Consider the following 6,245-nt stretch of genomic DNA (forward strand, 5'->3'; position numbering starts at 1 on the left):
CAGGACTTCCACTCCCAGATGGATACACGCCCAGTAGAAATGTATCCATATATGTCATCAGTAGGCACGATGTTCCAAAATGTTCCTCATAGCATCATTTGTGATGGCCCAAGTTTATAAATAACCCTGGCCCATTGACAATAGAATAAATTTTGGTATGTTCGCACCATGGAACACTAGCCAGCAATGAAAAAACTGTTACACTATCACAGATACATCTCACAACTGTAATACTGGGTAAAAAAAAAAGGTTGAACACAAAACAATACATATTGGTTCCATTTAAGTTCAAAAATTGACAAAACTAACCTAAGATCTAAGAAATCATGATAACAGTTCCTGTGCAGGGTGGGTGGCTAGTGACTGGTGCAGGAAAGGGGCTTCTGGGGGCTGGTAATTTTTTTTTTTTTTTTTTTTTTTGGCTCGAGTGTTCTTTACATGACTGTTTATTTTATGAAAATTCATTGAGCTATATACACTCAGGGTTTTTCATTTTTCTAAATATGTTACACTTTTAAGTTTTAAAAAAGGACACACATTCTAAACCTGTGTTTGTCTCTTATACAGCATAATAGCTGTATAAGACTTAATGGCTTTGTCGTCCCAGATAGAACATACTGTATTCTTTTAATTCTCTCATCTTCAAAGTGGGAACGATAGCAGTGCTGACACCTAGGGCCATTTTTAAGATGACATGAGATAGTACATCTAAAGGGCTCAGCACAGTGCCTGGCCCACGACAGGTGTTCACAGACGTTTGTTATGTTATATCATTGACCATATTCCCTTCGCAGCGCTGCTGGGACCGCCCTTCTGTACGGCTTCGTCAGGAATGAGGACAGGCAAACACTGGGTCCGCTTTGGAAGAGAGAGTTTGGAAACTAGGAATAAGTGCAGAAACTGTACGGTTTTGCAAAACCTATTTGAGAAAGCCTCCATGTTTGGTGGCGATAGGAAGGAAGGAGGGTGGGGGATCAGAGAACGCGCACTTCCCCGGAACAGCCATTTAGCACAGACATCAAAGTGAGGCCTGTCGTCGGCGCGGGGAGTCCCGGAATCGCTTCCCGAAGCCCTCAGAACCAGTTCTCAAAACGCTTCCATGTGGTGAGAGTCAAGAAAAGCATTTAAAAAAAGAAAGAAGAAAAAGGCCTTGATTGGGTGCTACATAATGAGATAGTTTTCAGCTGCTCCAGAGCATTTGGGGCCAACACCTCCATTTGCACTAATGAGTCACATGAGAACGAGCACATCAGGGCCGGTGGCTGGGCCTGGCCGCTTCTCGGCCGACTGAGTAACAGAGAAGCCGGTTTCTGAGAGACCTGTAAATAATTTGTGAAACGGATGGTCAGAAAAGTGATGGTAAAAGTAGCACCTCTTTACCATCCATATTTACTCCAGATGTGTCTTGAAAACAGTTTATTTCATTTGCTGACCAAAAGTTGGGTTTTTACTACATCAGTCCCATAGGGCCAAGGTTGATGGGAAATTAAAGTCAAGCTTTAAAGAGACAGTTTTTGAATGGGAAGAACAAACAAATGGTGGCAATCCAGAAGTATATTCTGTGTGTTGCCGAAACCAAGCCACCAATCTGGATTTCAGATGTAGGCTCCAGAAGCAATTACGAGATTTGCTTCATGCACATCAGATTTATTGTGATCAAGGTATCATGGCAGAGAATTTCAGAACAACCTGAAACTCACATTTTCACTCCCAAGTCCCACTCAGACCGTGGTCAAAGGAGTTCAAGTGGTTCTCAAGTCAAGGTGATAGCTCTCGTTCCATGCACAATAAATTTTGAGTCTGGTTGACTCCCAATCGTTCACGTTAATGGGGGCAAGGAACCATTTGAACAAATTAAAACATGATAGATCCAGGTTCTTCTGTTTTGGATGCTGGGGTGAAGCTTACATTCACGTTCTTAATACAACTTGAGTGGAGGTTTGGTGCCTTTGCTGTGCTTGAAACAGTGGCTCCTGTGAATACTGTATTTGAAGAAAGTGGGGTAAGAATGTCCTTTGCAGTTAAGTAATGATGACAGACCTCAGAGAGTCAGGTAGCCTAACAACTACTGGGAGGTTCTAGGCCAGTGGCTCTCAAACAGTGGTCCTGGACTGGCAGCATCAGCATCACCTGGGAATTTGCTAGAAATTTGGGTGCAACCCAGCAATCTCTTTAACAAGTCCTCCAGGTGGTTGCAACAGAGGCTTCCTGTCGTAAGCAAGCTACATGATGAGTTTTGCATCCATCCCATCCTTGGAGCCAGCCTTTGGATGTTTAGGGGTACCAAAGAACCCCCCTCTTGGGAACTAGCTGCCCGCTTCCCTGTCTTTCTTGCTGGTGGTCCACTCCTCTTTACACGGTATGTTGTACTGGACTGTTCCTCCTACAGGCTGTAGCCTGGAGCTTTCCGTTATCCCTTCCGTAGCTCTCCCGCAGAGCTGCCGACCAGTCGCACAAAGATAGCCCACATCAAAAGTGGTCTTTCTGAAATCACTCCTTGGAAAGCTGCAACGTCTGTCTCTGTCCCGGCTGGTCGTTGCAGTCTGCCAACCAGGTCCTTGTCTGTTCGGAATCAACAGAGTCAGCAGAGATGCCCTTGGTGCCGCAAGACTTCCTTAGGGTCTGCAGGGGTAGTCTGGTGCTGTGATTTTCCAACTCTTTGCAGATGCTGTGCCTGCAAGAGTGGGGAGCCCCAAGAGCAACTTATCTGCTACCCTGAAAATGAATGGATGGGGGTGTTATCAACAGAGACAGAAGCCACTCTGCCTTGTGTTGTTCGCATGTGAATGCAACAGAGGCACCGCCATGCCCTGGGCTAGAGCTGGGAGGCCCAAGTCTTCTCTAATATTGGGTCTCAGTCTTCTTAGGCACTCAGTAGGGTGTAACCTTCCTATCTGCCTCATCCACCTCACACAGGCCTGGGTAAGAACAGTACCTACCCCATAGGTTTGCTGTGACAAGTAATGAGTTAGTTCAGGTGAAGAGGGCCTTGGAACGGAGAGCACAGCCCCAACGCAAACAAACCCTCAGTAAAAGTTACCTTTCCTCTACTTATATTTGTAAACACCAAACTAAACCAGAGTTTCTCAACCTTGGCACTATTAACATTCTGGGCCAAGTAATATTTTTGTGTCAGCCACTGTCCCGTGGATGTCGAGCAGTGCCTCTGGCCTCCACCCACTAGGTGCCAGTAACACCCCCTAGTCGTGACAATCCGAATGTCTCCAAACATTGCCAAATGTCTCCTACAGTTGAGAACCCCGGAACCAGACAATGCTAATGAGAGTGGTTTAAACTGCAAAGTCAAGGAGAACAATTCCAGCTTCAATTTCAGGTTTAGTTCCTGGACTGGTTCTCAGTAAACGGATAGCTGCTGTGCTTTTGGATAACCGAGGCATTCTACGAACAAATGTTAGCATGACACAGCCCTTGTTTTTTCTTCAATGTACCAGTTGTAAGTGGCGTAAGATAAAACTGACGGCCATCATATCGGCCATCATGTTAAATAAGTTTCATCCCTGTTTTAAAATGTGCTTTTATACATTTGATGATAATGTTAAAATTACTAACAAATAAGGTAGTTGTCATTTCCATTTTTACCCATGTTTGCCTGATGTTGTTTGAGATCTAACCTATTTTTTTTTTTTTTTTTTTTTTTTTTGTCAAAGACGCACCCTGATTTTCACCATTTACCCCATCAAACCAGCTTCGCATCTGCCTGCCTACAAAGACGGCAGGGACTGTTCTGTCCTCAGTCCACCCCAAAGCCAAAGACTCTGCCATCCTTTGAATGGGGTGCTAAGGCCCTAGAAGTCAGTGGGGTGAAAAGCCCCCTCCCAGCAAGCTGACGTACCGCCCACACTTTAAGGTGACAGCAGTAGGGTCCCCCGAGCAGCAATCTCAGCAGCAGCAACTGTCTTTCTGAGTTACTGGACAATTTCCTTCATCATTCCTCTGGGTCCTGCATACCCCAAGTAGGGCTACAACCCATCAGGACCTGAAATATATCAACGCTGGTCCAGAAAATGAAACAGAAGGCTGTTTGTGATTCATTACCTGCTCTGCCTGCAGGGAGAGTTACTCTAATTACCGTGCTCCATGTCAGATGTTACAGAAATCTAGGAGTAAATATTTATAGAGGTTGAGACAGGCACAGTTCTGAGAGTACAGATGTTGTAGGACTTTTTAAGTAGTCAGGGATGTAAATGCACATACATGTGCTTCTATTCTGTGTCTGGATCCCCTTAGGCAGTTCCCTAATCATTCATGGCAGGCGACTCTGCTAAACCTGAATTTGGCCTCAGACCCTTGAACGCCAAGCTCAGCCAGCCATAACCCACCAACCAGGAGGCAAGAGTGTACTGTGGTTGAAAGCAAGGACTGCAGTCCTTCAAATCCTGCCTACCTTCAAATCCTGGCCCTACCATCTACTGGCTAGATGATCTTGGACGTCTTATTTAGCTTCAGTTTCCTCATCTGTGAAAAATGAGGTGATAATAGTACCTACTCATAGGGCTGATTTAGTCTGTTCATGTGACCCCCACAGGAAGTGTTCAGTATATATCCGCTATCATGTGTGTGCCTTTGGTCACAGTGGAGACTGGGTTGAAGGGTGTGGTTGACTCGAGGTAAAGCCATGGCCAGTCTTGGAAAATGAACAACTGATTCACCCAGTACTGAGTTAGGAGTACAGTCTCTACGTGTGAAGGAAATTCAGAGCATGCATATGGCATCGCTGGCCTTCCTGTCCGGCATCCCTGCTCCCTCGAGTTACCAGATTGTGTATATACATTTACATTCGGCAGTGTGCATTGAACCCCACGTTAACATCTCCCGCATAAGAATCCGATGACCTGCGTAAGAAAGAATTTGTGTATGAAGGAATCTTTGGCTTATGTGCAAAGGAAAAAGTCTCCCTTGGAAAAATGCAGGCCTTACACATTTCGCAGACCTTTGTGTCCACAGAAACAGTCACTGGCAATTAGGCAGCCGCTGAAAGATCAGAGACAGGAGCCCGCACATGAAACAGAGGCAGCGCCTGAAGATCGCCGCCTTCTATCTCTGAGTTATGGGCGGCCAAGGTTGCCTCCCCCTGGGCCCAATATGCTCTGAGCTTTTCCTGCTGTGGACGGAGGCCCCAGGGACTTTTATGCACCCCAGTTTTCATGCAGCTTACTGATCCCTTTTTCACATGAATGAAAAACGCCTTTGATTTTGAATACTCACGTCTGTTTTGTGTAACACTTAACTGATGTGCCAGAATCATTCTGTACCTTAAAGGGGGTCTTGCACTGGGTTATTAAAATCAGTCCTTCTGTGAAGAGTCACTTTGTTCACTTAAAGGATAACCACCCTGCCTTTCTTAATGATGCTCATCTCGTTAAACCTGGATTAGAGAAAAGAGGCAAGCAGACCAGCAGTCGGAACCCGGCCAGAGCCCGTCCATGAGTTGGTCCAGCCACAGGAGAGGCTTCAAAGAAATATTATCTGCTGATCAGCTGATCTGGAGTCATCTAAGCCTTTCAGACCTGCCTTCCTTTGGGAACCCTGCTTTATTTAGAGCATTAATTCCAGTTACAATCCTGATAAGCCAATAGAGATCTTGACCCTGTGGGTTCACTTCATTTGTTCAGATGGCATAATGTGCTGTTTCATTATCTGTGGAATTCTCCATCTCTAGAGAGGTCCATGGAGTTAAACCATTAATCCATTCAACGAACATTCTCTGTTTCTTCTAGGAGGAAGCCATTCTAAGTCCTGAGAATGAAGTCATGAATCAAATGCTCAAAATTGGGAGGGAAGACAGAAGTTACAGTACAAGAGGTGGGGGTGGGGGAGAGGCTGCCATTCACATATGTAACTTTGGCAAGTTCAACTACATGTTCAGCACTGGAAAAGAAGAGGAAGGGTAGTATTTAAACAAGGCTGGCAACTCTGCTCTCACCTCCACTCTCCTTTTGAGTCTAGATAGTCCTGCCTCTCACAGTGTGAAAATCTCTGCTGTAATGTGAGTCTCTAGAGTTCAGACAACTGTGGGTACTGGTCTTGTATTTTATACGTTTTGGGTCCTAAATTTAAGATACTGCCTTATTGGGTGCTCAGCCAAAGAAATAGCCAACTCTTCCAGTGCTGAGTGGCTTAAGTTGTCTTCAAGAGTAATTTTAACTTACGGGGTTTTCACTTCAAATGCTTTTCATAGAAGCTAATGCCTCAGTGAGACTAGATTCCTCTATCATAACAGCCGA

This window comes from Panthera tigris, chromosome B4 (assembly GCF_018350195.1).
Source record: "Panthera tigris isolate Pti1 chromosome B4, P.tigris_Pti1_mat1.1, whole genome shotgun sequence".
NCBI classification, from domain to species: Eukaryota; Metazoa; Chordata; class Mammalia; order Carnivora; family Felidae; genus Panthera; species Panthera tigris.